General features: G+C 43.5%; 1 pseudogene; it reads right to left on the bottom strand.

Annotated features, from left to right (window-relative positions):
• Positions 1-11,151: 11,151 nt before the first annotated feature.
• LOC117642814 lies at positions 11,152-17,605 on the bottom strand (annotated as a pseudogene).
• Positions 17,606-17,938: the final 333 nt, after the last annotated feature.

The raw sequence follows: 17,938 nt of genomic DNA, 5'->3' as shown, positions 1-17,938 counted from the left end.
CAGTACTTGTGACGGAGTTCTCTCTCATTCCAGGAACGTGACGTCACATTCAAACGAATGCGACATGTCCCGTTCGTTTGAGTACAGTGCCACTTTCCGTTCGAGGGGTGAATCACTCAGCGGTGTACATACATATGAATGCCCGCACATCAGTGCGGGTAAATTAGCTAAATTAGCCGAAGTCACATTCAAACGAATGTGACACAATTCTCTCAGGAACGTGTTATTTTTTAAAATATGCATTTCAACGTGATGTCACGTTCCCGGATTGGTCCTTACAATCTATACACTGTAAATATTATGTTGTGAATTTCCGACGGATTTTTTTACGAAGGTTTTAGGGAATGTCCAAAAGTGCACTGTAAATGTTCCTTTCCTACAGGAACTTTCGAAAATCAACGGAAGTTCGTCGTTAATTTACGAAGGTTCAAAGTAAATTTACGAAGGAAAATCGTAAATTTACAAAGTCTGTTGTAAGTTTACGAAGGGCTTCGTAAATTTACGACGGTCTTCGTTTATCTACGACGGCCCTTCGTAAATCTAAGGGAGGGTGGGGCACCATGACCACTGGGGCACCATGACCACCCCCCTCGCTCTCGGGAACTACTTTGCCGACGGCAACCGGTCGACCGGACTTTCGAGAGAATAGAATTCTAACTATTTTCAGCCAGAGCCCTACCTTCTAGCTTCAAGGGTACGACCATAGCACCTCGCCAAAATTTTTGTTACAGCGTTTTGGCTAAAATTGGGCGTTTTTCAAATCTGGGATATTTTTTCTCACTCTCACATTTGAGAAGATAGGTTCGATGTCTTAGGTTTTCCTCAAAATGTCGGCTCTTCGGCAAAATATCCAACATCACATTTAATTCTAAGTAGTTGTTTGCTTGCTCGGGGAGCCTTAGAATCGTAAACTGCACTGTGGGGCACCATGACCACTTTTTAGTGGGGCACCATGACCACACATATTTGAGTGTTTTTTCTCATATTTTGGCCTGATAATGATTTATTTTCGTCGAAAATTTGCTTTTTGCTTCTGAAAATGTATAAAGGTTGAATAATTGCTGCAGAATAGATAGTTTTATCACAAATTTGTGATAATTTGTGAATCACCAAGATGATTAAGAATGGTTCTGAAACTGAGACTTGATATGGTGGTTTCTCTTGCACTAAATGAGCTCCAAACCGCAAAAGTTGGCCGCGAAGGCGATCCGTGGCTACTTTGCACCAAGATGGCACTGGCATTATGAGAAACAGCATTTAATTCACTTGTTTGCAGTGTAGTAACCGCGATAATTTTCTTAAAATTTACCAAATTGAAATCTGCATACGAATTTGGACTCGTCTTAGCAAGACGAACATAAAATGTTAACACATGTCATAGCTTTGGATGTGAAATTTGAAAGCCTTAGAGCGTTAACTGTTTTAAACCGTCCATTTCAAGGCATCTTAGAACGTTTGATACTTCGAAGGTTTTTACAGTGTTTTTTAGTTTAGTTGACTGGCCTGATGGTAATGACAGCGATATTAACAATTTCAATGAGAATACTGGTAGAAAGTACACTTTTTTGGGCCAAAAAATTACTATGGTCATGGTGCCCCACGGGGTGGTCATGGTGCCCCATAGGTGGGGCACCATGACCACTTTGCGTTTTATTTTCCAAAGTGTTCTGTGAGCCTGCCGTGCATTGCAGACAAGTTCCAATGGGTGGAAGAGGTCCTTGGAGGTCCAAGAATCCCTCATGCTAGAAAAATTAACTGTTCGAACCACACGGTGGAGTAGAGGGAGGCACAAAAAAAAGTGGTCATGGTGCCCCACCCTCCCTTACGACGGACCTTCGTAAATAAACGAAGGCTGTGGCAATTTTTTTTTCCAAGGTCCCCGTTTTGGAAATTTTAAAATCAAAGATTTTAGCTCATTACCACCTGCCGGACTTCCTATCAGCAAATACCCCAAACAAAAAACCCTTCAGAGAAAGGCATGTACATTTTTCAGTCAAATTTTTGACTTCTTGTACCACATATAGCCCCGGAAAGGTACAAAAAATGGCCGTTTTGTCGGTGTCCGAATACCCGTTTGAAACCAATGTGAATCTAATTCCTTAAAACGCCTTTAAAACACCCAAAGTTTTGTGTGTTTTCGAGAGTGGACACTTTAGTCTATATTTTAACCTAAGTCCCAAAACGTTGAGTTGATTCGTTCGTTCGAAAAGTGGAAGAAAAGTTTTGTCCGCAAATTGCGTCACTTGTTACCGGCTTTGTACACTGTGCAAAAAAAACACAGTGAATCCCGTTAATTTTTTTGCCGGGTTTTACTGTAGTTCAGAACACAGGATTTACCGTGCCTGGCTACAGTATCTACTGTACCTGGTACGGGATATTCCGTACTCCACTCCTGTGGTACAGTAAATCCCGTACAAAGTACAGTAGATCCTGTTATAAAAGTACAGTAAATGCTGTACTCTGAACTACAGTGACAGCTGTACTAATCACTACAGGATTTACTGTGATTTTTTCCCACAGTGTATTTCGCGGCTCTGAGCGTTTTTTGTGCCTGCACCGAACCAAGTGCCAACCCTATTCGGCTTCGAAATTGATATTAACAAAACTGCAACGGTGGAAATACTTCTACAGGAGTATGGTAGGTTAAAAACAAGTAAAATAGGTCGCTTTTCCGTAACTCGCTATCAAAAACCTGTAAACGCCAATGCGTAATTTCGACCCCCCCCCGGAAAATTTTTTCAAATACTGGGACAAATACGGGGAATCATGTTTGCCGCTTCATTTGACCTTTTTACACCATCAGCGTCTGTTACGTACAAGCAAATTTGGTATTTCCTTGCGAAATAGATGGTTTTTATAAAGTGTAATGATGTAATGGGATGTAATCAGCCGGGACCCCCGGCGTCGCGCCTGTTACTGCACTTTTGAAGCTTAAATACTTTTTTATTTCAAACCCAAAGCCTATTACTATGTTGGGATTTTTTGTTTGTCCTGATCAGACGAATCGTTTTCTATAAATAGATGTCAGTTTTGTCCACTTTAAAATTCCACCCAAACCCTTTGAATGTAACGAACGTCGACGCGCTTTTAAACAAACGTCGACCCAAAGTAGCTTTCAACATTTAACCATTTGAAACAAACTGGAACGAATTAAGCTTTGATATTTTTTGGGGGACCATTCTAGAGCCATCATGAATGAGCCTGAAAAATTTTCATCCGAAAGCCGCACTTTAAAAATTTTGGAAATCCCGTGCCTCAAATTCCCCCATCTCGGCAAACCCAACCCAGCTATGCAAAAAAACGTTAACTTCATTCCGAAAGCTTAGTCTAAGGACTTCAGCGGTGAAATCACTCATAGGTAGCCTGGGTGTATCAGAATGGGAAAAACAATGAACCCAAGGTAGAAATAGTGGTCTGATGTACGTATCTTCTATTTCCTTATTTGTGTTTTGAGTGTTCCTTACTTGTGTTTTAAGGTTCCTTATTTGTGTTTTGAGTGTTCCTTACTTGTGTTTTGAGTGTTTTCAGCCTGTCAGGATCGTTTTTAAAGAGCCAAGTCATTGTATTCACTTAACAAGGGGAATCGTAATCAAACCGTGTCGCTAATTTGACCCTGATTTGGCTCTTCGAAACAAATCCTGACAGGCTAAAAGAACTAAAACCACAAGTATACTAGGACCAAGAAAGAACTTCCTCAATTTTTTTAAACTTTTTTTAAAAATATTTTTTAAGATCTAAAAAAAAGTTCAATTTTGTTCAAACAGTGAAAGTTTTTAAAAAATTCTTGAAAAAAAATCGAAATGTTTTCTTTATGCCGCCCAAGACCGGGAAAAAAATTTCAAGTCCCTAGGTAAAGCCCTTTCGATCGATTTGGACCTGCAAAGTTAATTTTTACCAAAAATCGCTAAACACAATATGGCCCACTGCCCCGGGAAAGGGTCGACCTAGGACCTTAAAACCCTTGTGCGCATCTTTCTCTACCCTAGGGGTACATGTGGTAAATTTTGGTCCAAATCGGTGACACCAAAATAAATTTGTGCTCCAAAAATGGAATCACTCCCCTTGACTGTTATGGAGGTTTACGTAAACTTTCAGTCGTTTTTTCCCAAAATTCTCCTCACGACAGAAGATTACCTTCCCAGTCTTTAGATTCTGGCAATTTCATTTATTTTGGCATAGGAAAAAGAAAGCATTGGCGGGTTTTAAGGTTACTGTAAGGTAAAAAAAACTATCTCTCAAAGTATAGGTGGCAATGTTTTGGTTTTTGGTGATTTATTTCCTTACTATAAAAAACTTTTACAGCCCAGACTGGACTCCCAACTCCCATTAGTTCCAAAGTTATGGGGGTTTTAGTTTATTTTAGTCGTTTACTAAAATTTTCCTTGCGAAGAACCAAAAAGTTTACGGATGTGTGTTTTTTTATTTTAACCCCAATCGACATGCAAACAGACAAGCAAACCCGGATTTGACAATATATGCATAGATTAGCTGTAATTTCTGTTTGGAAAATGCGTTTTGAATTTTTCATTTAAAATTTTGGAAAAATTTTTGGTTTTTTTTTGGTGTTTTCTTGTGTTTTTTGAAAAAAATTCCTGTTTTATGTTGGAATTTTGGAAATCCGGCTTTGCTACAGATAGGCAAATCAATAAAGAACTCGTAAAACAAAAATCAAGTCTTGAAACTTTTGGTTCATCCAAAGGAAATTTTAGTCCTAAATTGTTAGTAAACTTAATAACTAAAAAATAATATTGATGCCCAATTTTTGGGTTTAATTCATCTTAAGTCAGCAACTAGAAACCTTTACTTAAAATTTGAGAGATATTGCCACATTTTGGTCTTTTTTTTTTTTTTGTTTTTCAAGAAACAAAGGCAGATTTTTAAAAAAAAGGTCAACGCTATCTTTTTCCTATTAAAAAAGAGATAAAATTGCCAGAATCTGAAGACGGGGTAGCTAATCCTTTGTTGTGAGGAGAATTTGAGAGAAATGACTGCAAGTCAACGTGATTTTCCATAACTCAGAAACTAATATGAGTTAAGGCCACCCCTACTTCTAATTTAAGTCTTTTAAAACTGTCAAATCGCCACTTTTTTCATTTTAAAAATAACCCAAAAAATAGGCTGTTTTTGCCCAAAAATAATTTTTTGAACCAATTGTGTGTCAGCAGTTTTTAACGCTACCCGCACACCAAGCCTTGTACGATTTTCCCCGGGCTTTTGTTGACTTATACACTGAAAACCAAAAGTGATCTGTATTTTCATACTGCACTTAGTTAGCATTATTCACTACAGTTTAGGCGCTATAGTTTGAGACTGCAGTTGGGACTTAGGGTCGGGCGGAGAAGAACTGCACGGGGGAAGAACGGGACACCCCATTTATAACTTCAAATAACGTACACTCTCAGCATTTTACTGACTTTTTCTCATTAGCTTACGCATTTCTGTAAGAAACCATAATACTTAGTATTTTTTGTCAGTATAACTTAGCAATAGCTAATTACTGTACTGATATTACCGTTTTCTTAGAAAATTACAAAAAAATTTTTAAGTATTTAAGAACTAAATACTAAGTATTATGGTTGCCTACAGAAAAACGTCTGCCAATGAGAAATAGTCAGTAAACGGCTGAGAGTGTATGCACCGGCAAAAGACCGTCAAAAGTTGTTCCGTGGCATCAGCGGTTTATAACATGACAGTTCTTAAGCCTGTACATACGGCATTTGAAGTAAAATATGGGATGTTCAGTTCTTCCCCTGTCCAGTTTTCCCCCGCACTGACCCTAGTAAGAACTGCAGTCCTTTCCACCCGGGGTTTCTGTGTCAAGGGATCCTATTCAAAAAATTCACCTGGGCGTTCCCCCCCCGAGAATCTTTCTTAAACGCAGGTGAAGTTCTGTCATTTGATCATTTGAGACGGATGCGAGAGTAAGCGGAAAATCTTTCTACATGCACTGCCAGGTGTCTTTGATCCTTTTTCTCCAGGTTAAAGCGAATTAAATCACAAATACAATATTGATTTGAAGCTGTATTAAAAGATCGAATTAAATGAAATTCGCCTGCGTTTAAGATAAGATTCTTTTGGGGAACGCCTAGATAAAATCTTTTGTGTAGGACCAAACGATGTATACCTTCAACTCTTTAGCTTTCGCCACATCTTTTTTAAATCGGTGGGAGGGGTTAGCAGCCACGTCATGAGACTCACGAAAATTCATTAAAGTTTTCAGCTGTTCGGAATGAAGGAGGCGGTCGGCGACACTCTCAACTTTTCCCCGGACAAAACAAAAAACAAAAGGGGAAACAAGAGAAGTTTTTGGTGTCGTAAAAGTACTTGTGACGGAGTTCTCTCTCATTCCAGGAACGTGACGTCACATTCAAACGAATGCGACATGTCCCGTTCGTTTGAGTACAGTGCCACTTTCCGTTCGAGGGGTGAATCACTCAGCGGGGTACATACATATGAATGCCCGCACATCAGTGCGGGTAAATTAGCTAAATTAGCCGAAGTCACATTCAAACGAATGTGACACAATTCTCTCAGGAACGTGTTATTTTTTTAAAAAATGCATTTCAACGTGATGTCACGTTCCCGGGTTGGTCCTTACAATCTATACACTGTAAATATTATGTTGTGAATTTCCGACGGATTTTTTTACGAAGGTTTTTGGGAATGTCCAAAAATGCACTGTAAATGTTCCTTTCCTACAGGAACTTTCGAAAATCAACGGAAGTTCGTCGTTAATTTACGAAGGTTCAAAGTAAATTTACGAAGGAAAATCGTAAATTTACAAAGTCTGTTGTAATTTGGGGGTTCGTAAATTTACGACGGTCTTCGTTTATCTACGACGGCCCTTCGTAATCCGAGGACCCCTAAATAAAAAAAGGGAACTTTGGAATTTTTTTTCCGAAGGACCGTCGAACCGACCAAATTTGAATTCTCTTTTCAACAAGTTCTTTTTAGTTTTCGATGGTGCTTGTAAATTTCCATTGGTTTAAAAACGATATCCTTCCAAAAATTTCGAAGGTTTTAAATGTCGGCCTTTTGAAAAACAAAAATCACAAATTTTTTTTCCAAGGTGTGTTTTTCCGAACTTAATTTTTTGTTAATCACTGTTTGGGGAATTTAACAGAACACAAGATTTTTTTTCACCAGTTATGGAAAATCCCGCCCTAATGTAAGGTTTAAGCCCCGTTTAAAAATTTTATACATTTAAATGGATCCAGATGATTGTGTCAAAAAAAAAGATTTTTTTTATGGTTTTTTGAACTTTGGTTAACCCTTGCGGGGGCTGGTGGTTTGAAACAAACCTTTTGGCCCCAAGGAAACATTTTTAATTTATTTTGCCCGGTAGGTTTAAACCCCAAATTTAAATTTTTCTAATTGCAGATTTTTGGGTCTTGCGCGGCCATTTAAGAACCTTATGTTTTTTTTAAATTTAATTTTAATGTTTACCGCCATAAAGGCCTCCCCTTGAACCGGATACTTCAAGGACAAAGGAAGTGCCGCAAAGAATGAAGATAAACCCCTTCAAAAATACGGAAAAGTTAATTTTTTGCCAATTTCCTATTTTCAAAATTTCCCGGGTTTCAGTTTTTTTCCTAGGGGCACAGATTCTTTAAATCCCAAGTTTCTGTAGGCCTCGAAAACAAGTCCTGGAGATCCTGGGGTCCCAGAATCTTCTCCCAGAAAATACTGTGACCACGGGAATAGAAAAAGGGGCCAGGAGTCACCCCCAAGCTGTTTACAGAATTTTGGCTTTTTGCCAAGTGGCGTTCCGCCAAATTTTTTTGGGGGGGTTCCATATAAAAAGTCCGTAGGGAAATGTTCCAATTTCTTTGATTTAATTTCAAATTTGAGGACCTTTTAAAAGACGGATTGAAAACGGGGGGACCCGACTTTCCAAGCCCCCCCCCCTTAACGAACATTAATCAGAAAACCTCGGGAACCAAACGAGATTTCCAGAGACCCCGGGCCCCCCGGAGAGGAGGCCCGTAAGGAAGGATCGGAGGCGGAGCCGCATGCGAACGATGGGGGATGAGTGAAACTGTTGACCCTGAGGTGCTTGGGTTGGGGAATTCAAACTTTGCAGGCACCCCTTGGGGGGATTTTTTGCCAGAAGAGACGGCCCTAACATTATCAGGGGATTGGGTCTCGGATAAGCCGCACCTCAAAACCTTTCCCCTTTCCCAAACCTCACCTGCCATCTTCAAAGGCCTGGGCATTAATGAAAATAATCGCATTTTTGGTTAATCGTCCGAATTTTCCCCCGTTTGGTTTAATCAAATTTGACCCATTTTTTTTAGACGTTACAAACGTTCTTTTTCGGGTTTCACCTGTAAAAAATTTTCCGGAATAACCGACGGATCCTTCGGCAAAAAAATTGCCAACGGTTCCTTCGTTAATTTACGAAGCTCTTCGTATATTTACAACAAGGTAGGTTTACGCCAGACCGCGTCTTGTAACAGGCTTCGCGATGTCCCGCTGCCTGTTCCTCCAATCCGCGCCTGGCGTACCTACCTTGGCCTGCGGCGCTAGCCTGCCTTCGGCAGGCAATGGCCCGTCCATCGTCGGTTACTTCTAACGTGTTGCGTGCTGGGGGGCGCGTTCCGCTTGTCCAGGCTGGGGGTCTCCGCCCCCCAGACTCCCCTTTCTTCAAGACAGAAGTGATCTGCCTGCAAAAAAACCTGATTTTCGCCGTTTTTTAGCAGATGATACCTTTACTACCTCTCAACATTCCTAGAACAATTCAAAACGCATGAAGGTGTCAGCTTGCTTTTACTCGAGAGTCTAGAAACCAAAAGTGTATCCTAACAATATAAAAGGGGCTGGCTGCCGGGGCGGGATAGTGAGTTAGGCGTGAGGCTCTGTGAGGCTCGCAGTCTGCGCGGAATTTCGCGCAACAATGCCTCCCGATTCGGCCCGGCCCGGGGCGCTCGGGCTCGGCGGCGGCCGGTGCAGGCCACAGCTCGGCACGGCTGCCAACCAACACTGGCCAGCTCGCTCGGATCTATGTATTAAGTCAATGTATTTTGATTCAGACACAATTTTAAATACTATCTTTGGAATGAGCCCCCATACTACCCCGCATAAGAAAACCAAACGAGTATCATCTGCTTTCATTAACGTTCGTTGAATGAGATTTTTAGATATTTTTCGGCGATTAAAACTGTACAAGTTGAGCCACGGCCACGGGCGACAGAGCATCCATCTATTTCTTTCTGGCCATCACCAGCCATCACATGCGGTGCGCACGAGATGAACCGATATCAAATCCACGTTTAAATTAGATGTCATGCATTGTAAATCTGTTGGCCGTCGGCTATCTGCAGTTGCTCGTGGCGAAAGAAACATAGCAAAAGAGATACTCTGTCGCCCGTGCCATGGTGGGTCGAGTCAAGTAGACTAGGGCTGCGGTCCCGTCGCCTTCAACGAAGTCGCTCTGGCCCAGCGGGTTCGGGCACCAACATTCGACGTGAGAGTTCTGGGTTCGACTCACGCCCGGCCGCTTCTGTTTGTTTTGTCGGTCGCCCGACACTTTTCGCGCTGAAAAGGCGACGTCGTACTGGTGTGCGACTGGCGTCCCAAAAACGAACTTTTTTGCGACCCAAAGACGATGGCAGCACGACGGCATTACGACGCCAGTTGGACGCCGACTCTGACCACAAAGACTAGTAGTAAAGGTGACACATTGTAACAGCCGCCATCTTGGTCCCACATTGTAACATCCCCCTCCCCTCCCCCTGAGCCGCCATCTTGGGCGGGCCTAACCCAACCTAACCTAAGGGGCGGCCATCTTGGGCGGGCCTAACCCAACCTAAGCCGCCACCTTGGTCGAGCCTAACCTAAGTCAACCTAAGCAGGTCTGGTCTTGTCCGCCGCGACGAGTCCGGGAACGCTCTGTGCCGTGGGACCGTCCGGGGCTCGCTCCGTGCCGCGTTTGAATGTTCGCGCCGCCGCCGGGAGTGGGGGAGGGGGGGGGGGGGAACCGCGCCGGGCCGGGCCGCGCAGGCAGCGCGCAGCGCGTCATCTAGCGGTGGGCAATGGGACTACAGGCATATCCTCTTAAGAGAAGATAGCAGCACAGCACAGACAGCACCGCACCGCACTACCGCACAGCGGAGCATGGCCGTGCGGTCGTGACGTCACCGCCGACTGACTGCGAATACGAGTGCTGCTATTCGCAGTTCCCTTTCTTTCGTTTCGTTCGGTTCGTTTTCGCGGGTTCATGGACTTTCGACTTTCGAGCGGCTTGTTGCAAGAGTTTGTGAATTTTGTGAATGAATTAGAACTACAGGTGATATTATGTTAGATTATATATTTGATTTGCGAGGAATGCAATATATCGAATTAATGAAAGTGTCATTTTGTGGCAGTATTGATAGTTTTCACCAAATGTGACAGCTGTCAGTTGGCTATGTTCTGTTGACAAATATAGTCTAATATTCTCCGTATCTATTTTTATAGTCATAATAAGGCTTCCTCATGGAGTGCTTTGAAGTAAGCCAGTTTGTGGTAGGTTTCACTTCGAATGTCGGTAATTACTACGTGGAGTTCCCGGCGGTTTATGTGGACCACATGAAAGATTAGTACCGAGCCCAATGCGTAATTAGAGCTGCTCTCGCTTCACCCTCTACGCTTTCCACTTGTTTGTTGTGTTTGTTTCATATTTGTACTTCAATCTTTGTTTGGCAGATATCAATGTTCTCAACAAAGTTGCTGACATATTCATAGAGAACCAAGTGCCGCCACAGAATGGTGCACAGGTGGATCCGTATTACTTCTTCGTAACTGATCAGGGAGAAATGGCCTTGGGTAAGATTCGCTCTTTTATGAGACCTTTCAATTAAAGTTATAAAATTTCACATTTATGTTCCTTTTACAGCAGTTGGAAGTGAGATGGTCTCTGAAGATGTTTTGAAATCCCCTGCAAAGAAAAAGATCCTTTGTAAGTGAATTATACACTTGTCATATTAATGATCCATGTATCAATACCAAATACCAGTTTTGTTATTATGTTTAACAGTATCGCCGTCCGCGAAAAAGATACCTATGAAAAGTACATCCTCTTCAGGTAAATAGAAGTTGGTGCAACTGAGACTTTTCATTCTACTGCTTCTATTAGATTATTTTTTTATTATTTTATTTTTAGAACTTGACTCAGAGATGGTGAAATGCTCTATTGATGAGGATACCCTGGATAATGATGTCAAACCACTTGAGTGGGAAGATCAGAAGCCTGAAAAAGATATATCTAAGACTGAGAGTGAACCGTTCTCCATTGGCAGGCGACAGTCAACTGACAGTGACAGTGAAAGTTTTGTTGATTTGCGACAGTTGCATTTGGCCCAAATGTCGTCTATGGTTAAAGTGGATAATTTGCCAGACCCATTTTTTTAGGTACGTCGCAAATTTGCTCTTAGGTTAGGTTTCATCGTATTGCGGCGTTTTGCGAGAGAATAATTGCTGCGAGATCAATTAGAAGCGGCGCCAATTCTCGGGAATTGCTGAAATCGAAGGGGAAAGCGAGGAGGATGACACACGGTGAACGATGGGCTGCCCACCTCCGGGAGCCGCAGAGTGCGTGTCCATGCGGTTTCGTTTGTTCGATATGAAATCCCGCACCGATTTGACAGTGAACGCGCGATTGGAAAGTTCCGAGTTTTTGAGGGTCTGGTAATGAAGCGTGCGCGCTTCAGATTACGCGGCCCCCACCGTCGTGGCTCAACTCGTTCACCCTCCAAAGGGGCCCAAACTTAGGGGTTGTTTTTTGTGAAATTTGAACATTTTGATTGGTAAACTGTGTCTTTACGCGAAAATTGCAGCCAAGCGGGTTGCGGCCGATGCCTCTGGCCGTGCTGTACGCAGGGAAAGCGCGGCGGGCACATTTCAACCCTTAAGGGGGGACCCTGGTGAAACTTTCAAGTAGGCTTCAAAATAATCCCAGGAAGTTGAAACTTTGCTTAGTTATGAGGTTCATTATGGTGAGTTCCCAAAATGAAATTCAATCCAAAATGTTGAACGGTCTCTGAGAAAAGTGGCTTTTTAGTGTTTTTTGGAGCGTTGGGGAAAAATCTTCCTGCGTCTTTCATTGGGACGGAAAGTCTTGAAAATTCTTTTGGGTTATCCTAAAGATGTATAGGAGAGATTTTAGTGACGGAATTTTCAAATTCAACTTCTGTCCTGAGATATGAGTTTTCAAATTTCAACATTTAAAAAAAAGTGATTTTTTTCCCTTTTTTCAAACTTTTAGATGTATTTTAAAAAAAGTAGAGCTGATATCAAGATTCCGTCACTAAAATTTGTCAACAAGTCATCATTGAATAGAGTCCATGCAAGACGACTCATGTAGGTGTCAACCAGGAACGCAGGAAGTCTTTCTACGACAAAATTTTTTGTCGACTGAGCAAAGCTGTGAAGTTGAGCGTAGAAGCCAACGACAACTGATCTCAATGTTATTTCCTTCGAAATGATAAAGAAACTACCCACTTAGCTTAAAGGGGTTCAACCTGTTGAATCTGAAACCTTCTATGCACATTTTTATCTATGAACTTTGAAAATACTATTTTTTGGAATTTTGGCGATTTTTTCACCAGGGTCCCCCCTTAAGCTCGGGGGTTGCGCACCCCTAACTTTGAACCACCCCTGTTCACGCCAGGGGGTAGCTATCGAAACGGGGTCTTTTCGACATTGATCCTGTCCACCCAAGGACGGATTATGGTGAATTTCATCGCCATCCGATGATCGGTAGTGCTTCATGTCAGAAGGGGTTGAAAACAAACAATCTGTTGCGCCCCTCCAAGGGGTGGCTATGGGACTCTTTGAACTGGGGTGGACTTTCCCTGCATCAGAGGAGTCCAGAGAAGGACGTGTGCGCAATTTCAGAGCTGTAGGTCAAAAACTCTGGATTTTAGAGGGGGGTGGGGGTTGTAGGGGGTGGGTTTGTCGGAGAGGGCTGGCGGGGGTTGCGTTTTGTAGAGGGCGTCAAGACGAAGCGCCCTGAGTGGTTTTTAAAATTTTCGAACCCACCGCGACCCCTGTGGACCCTTCAAAAGTTGCGTTTTTCGGCACCACCTCCTTAACGGGGGTGAAACCACCCCTAAACATCAATCCTCGCAAATGCGATTTCCCATGCGCCAAGAGGACCCTTCAAAGCTGCCCGTCACGAAGTTTCGTTAAGATCGGACAAAAACTAAGGTATTTACGGCCAGCTCAAAAAAACGTTCCTTTAATTTTGTCCACGAGTGTAACAACAATTCCTAACGCAATTTACTGGGGCAATTCATTACAGATGTTTCACCTTTTCTGCTCTCCTATGATTTGAGCATCTCTGAGCAGTACTGCAGCCTCTCCATGCACAACATAGGGGTCATTTTCATCATCTTGATTGATTTCTTCGATTTCGCCTAGTGCACCACCAACTCGAGGAGGGTCATCTTCATCAGGTTCATTGTTGTCACCCTGAACATCAGTAGAATACACAACTAGTATGATGGTGTTTACAAAGTAAAATTTAATACAGAACAGAGTTACTTACATGAGGTACTTCCTCTCCATGATAGAGGCGGAAGTTGTGCAGCACAAATGTTGAAGCAACGTGCTCCGTGCAATACTCCATATCACGGACATGCAGGTGCATATCACGTCTCCATTTGATAACAATTTGGCCAAACAAATGCTCAACCTTCACACGATTACGAGACAACCTTCGATTGTAATTTCTCTGCATATCTGTGAGATGACCATTGTTAATAAAAGGGGTCATGACCTGAAGAGGAGAGACAGCATTCAGAAAAAGCACAACAATAGACATCAATAACAATCAATGAGAATGATTGCATTCGCATCCTACTCTGTCCTGTTGTGGATATGCTGAGTCAGCAAGTACCGTAAACCGGGGTAACTTGAGACAATATTTCACGTTTTTTGGACCGTGTGTCCACAAAACTTCTCTCACCAACCCGAATCCCAACTATGTTTTATTTCATATGATTACATTCGGTTTGGACCCCACGAATTTTTTGGGGGTCTCCTAAAATGAGAGTAATGGGCCTCTGAAGTTGTCTCAAGTTACCCCGTCATATGGGGTAACTTGAGACACATCTAGTTTTTACTTTGCTTTTTCACGGAAGTGGGTTTTTTGCCAGTCCATACTGATTTTCTGAGACATTTAACTCATTTTCAATGAAAAGTAGTACTTGTGGAATATATCAGAAGAGTTTTGGTCCTTATATTAAGATTTTTTCATCAAGGTTACATTTGGTAATTTGTGGGATAACGGCACTTCAGAAGCGCAACGATTCTCCCATTTCACATCCAACTCTGTCAACTAAGTGCAGCAATTCTCTCATTTCACATCCAACCCTGACACCTGCTAAGACATTTTTCTTTATTTCCACGTACACAAGTCCATTCCTGCAAAATTATATAGTCTCAGTCAACTTTTAAAATTTACTCAAAATCCTTAAACTATTTTTACAGTCGTTTTTCTTCAAAAAATCGACGGTTCTTGGGCTATAAGTTGTACGATTTCAATGACATTTAGCTCGTTGGAAAGGCAATTAATTTCCTCATATTTTGAGACTTCAAGATTTATTATGTCTCATCTGGTCCGTGAGTAGTTGAGAAAACACTCCAACTTTAAGCTGCATATCCACTTGGGACCCTCTACACTGTCTAAGCAAGCTAGGGCCCGCCCTTCCGTCGAACCGAGTTGCCAGCTCCGCTTCGCTGCGCCGGCAACTCGGTTCGACAGGAGGCCGGCCCAGCTTGGCCTGCCGGCGGCCTTTTCTCGGGCCTTCGGCCCTCGCATCAGACCCAACTTGGACAGTCGAAGTCGAAGGCCCGGGCCTTCGGCCCGCTCGCATCACACACACCGTGAGCGGGTAAAGCAAAGTTATCGATGTACCATCGTGACTGAGGCCCGCCCTTCTATTCACAATATGCAATAGTCCTTACACTTTTTACTCCAACTGTCCTTAGAATATGCCCATTTCATTTGTCTCTTCGCCCTCATTCCGAAAATACCCATATTTGCCATGCTACTGCAACTCCTTGCAATAGAGGCACAGCAGGAGCGCAAAACGAGTCCGTCGCACTTTTTCCCATAACTCATGAAGGCGGGCTCCTGGACCTCCCTTCCGACCCCTCGTCGAAGAGGTCTTGCCAAGACCTATCCAAAACTTAAGTAAAATTTTTCAGTCGGTCGACCCCCTTTTTGGCCCGCCCTTCTATTCCAAAAATAGGGGGAGGGCGTGTGTGTTGTTGTTGTTGTTGTTGTTGTTGGCGTCTGTGTACAAGGAAGGAGTTGAGCTAGAGTAACCAGATTTGGAGGGTACTTCAGGAGTACCGTCCAAACAAATAATCCGGTGGTGCAAATCCCGTCCGGGTCGCACAAGGGCTGCTGCAGGTGCATCATGGTTTACATGAGCGGGAGGGGGATTTCCGCCATTATTGGTGCTAGCAGGCCACATAGGGGTATTTTTGGAATCGGGGCGACGAGACAAGATGAATGGACCTGGTCCCGACCCCATCGGCCGCTTTTACAAGTTGGCCAGATCAGGATCTTCAATAAAGGGGGTCGACCGACTAAAAAAATTTATTGCAGATTTCGATTGGTCTCAGCAAGACAAAAGGGGGTCGGAAAGGGGGTCCAGGAGCCCGACTTCGTCTATTAGTCACATCAGGATCTTGAAAAAAGGGGGTTGACCGACTGAAAATTTTTACTTAAGTTTTGGATAGGTCTTGGCAAGACCTCTTCGACGAGGGGTCGGAAGGGGGGTCCAGGAGCCCGCCTTCATGAGTTATGGGAAAAAGTGCGACGGACTCGTTTTGCGCTCCTGCTGTGCTTCTATTGCAAGGAGTTGCAGTAGCATTGCAAATATGGGTATTTTCGGAATGAGGGCGAAGAGACAAATGAAATGGGCATATTCTAAGGACAGTTGGAGTAAAAAGTGTAAGGACTATTGCATATTGTTAATAGAAGGGCGGGCCTAAGTCACGATGGTACATCGATAACTTTGCTTTACCCGCTCACGGTGTGTGCGATGCGAGCGGGCCGAAGGCCCGGGCCTTCGACTGGCCAAGTTGGGTCTGATGCGAGGGCCGAAGGCCCGAGAAAAGGCCGCCGGCAGGCCAAGCTGGGCCGGCCCCCTGTCGAACCGAGTTGCCGGCGCAGCGAAGCGGAGCTGGCAACTCGGTTCGACGGAAGGGCGGGCCCTAGCTTGTTTCAAGATCCTGATGTGACTAATAGACGAAGTCGGGCTCCTGGACCCCCTTTCCGACCCCTCGTTGAAAAGGTCTTGCTGAGACCAATCGAAATCTGCAATAAATTTTTTTAGTCGGTCGACCCCCTTTTTTGAAGATCCTGATTTGGCCAACTTGTAAAAGCGGCCGATGGGGTCGGGACCAGGTCCATTCATCTTGTCTCGTCGCCCCGATTCCAAAAATACCCCTATGTGCCCTGCTAGCACCAATAATGGCGGAAATCCCCCTCCCGCTCATGTAAACCATGATGCACCTGCAGCAGCCCTTGTGCGACCCGGACGGGATTTGCACCACCGGATTATTTGTTTGGACGGTACTCCTGAAGTACCCTCCAAATCTGGTTACTCTAGCTCAACTCCTTCCTTGTACACAGACGCCAACAACAACAACAACAACACAAAGACACAAAGGCAAATGCATAGGCCCTCCCCCTATTTTTTGAATAGAAGGGCGGGCCAAAAAGGTGGAAAAGCAGAAGTGTCTCAAGTTACCCTTGCTGTCTCAAGTTACCCCGGTTTACGGTATATGTTGTCCAGGAGAGAAAAGGTTCTCGTTGTACAGGATACTTCTGCAAAGTGGACTTCTGTAAATTCTTGCGTCATGCAAACTGCCAGCTTCCCCAACATACAGGTCTCGTACTACAAGATTTTCATCACACACGGCCTGCACTTTTATTGAATACCCATGATGATAGTTCCTGGTCGAAGCCGCATCTTCGACAGGTAGGGTTATGCTAAAATGCTTTCCGTCCATCATTAGCACAACTCCAGGGAAGCCTGTGCGCCTGAGAATGGCTGCCTCGGTCCGATTCCTTTCTTGCTGTGGGCCATCTGATGTACCTTGGACCAAGCTCACAAAGTCCTCTGATGACATACTTATAATGCATGTGGGCCTCGCTTGGATGAACTCCAAATCGCAGAGCCACGCTACGAAAAGAATCCGGAGTTGCAAGTATCCAAAGTACTATCAACAGAATTTCCCCAAAAGGAGTTCTTTCCCTGACGATAGTGCCGTTTTCCACCAGTAGAGCTCTCAATTCATGATGAAGTAACTGTAATGACAAAATCTGTTACATTTGAAAAGTAGAGGCAGCATTTAAAAAAATTGAGCACACAAATTACCTCAAACACAGGTTTGGACATCCGAAAATGTAAACGAAATGCTGCGTCCCCTAACATGAGGTACTCTTGTCTGTTCACAGTTATTTTCTCCCACACTTCATCTTCCTCTGAATGACGAATTTTAACAGATAAACAAATATATAGTTAGACACTAGGCACACTGGAATCAAACCGAAACATTACAAATAAAACTCACCATTTACAAATTCTTCATACACGTAGGCCATGACTGCACCTGCGACATTTTGTACGTTTTCTATGATGTGCTCCATAGTTGTCTTATGTTTGGCACAAACATTTGCATTACTGAAATGATTCAAATTCAAAGAAACCAGCCCTCAAGCAAATTTGAGGAGCTTGCTTCGCTCCCGACTCCCGAACGAAACGAAAGAAAAGGAACTGCGAATAGCAGCACTCGTATTCGCAGTCAGTCGGCGGTGACGTCACGACCGCACGGCCATGCTCCGCTGTGCGGTAGTGCGGTGCGGTGCGGTGCTGTGCTGTCTGCACTGAGAATGAAAAAGTCATGATCAATACCCAATTTTGGGCGAGGTTTACTT

Source organism: Thrips palmi, unplaced genomic scaffold, assembly GCF_012932325.1.
Source record: "Thrips palmi isolate BJ-2018 unplaced genomic scaffold, TpBJ-2018v1 HiC_scaffold_1, whole genome shotgun sequence".
Lineage (NCBI taxonomy): Eukaryota > Metazoa > Arthropoda > Insecta > Thysanoptera > Thripidae > Thrips > Thrips palmi.
Note: the sequence above shows the minus strand (reverse complement) of the source record. Positions and strands in the feature narration are given on the sequence as shown.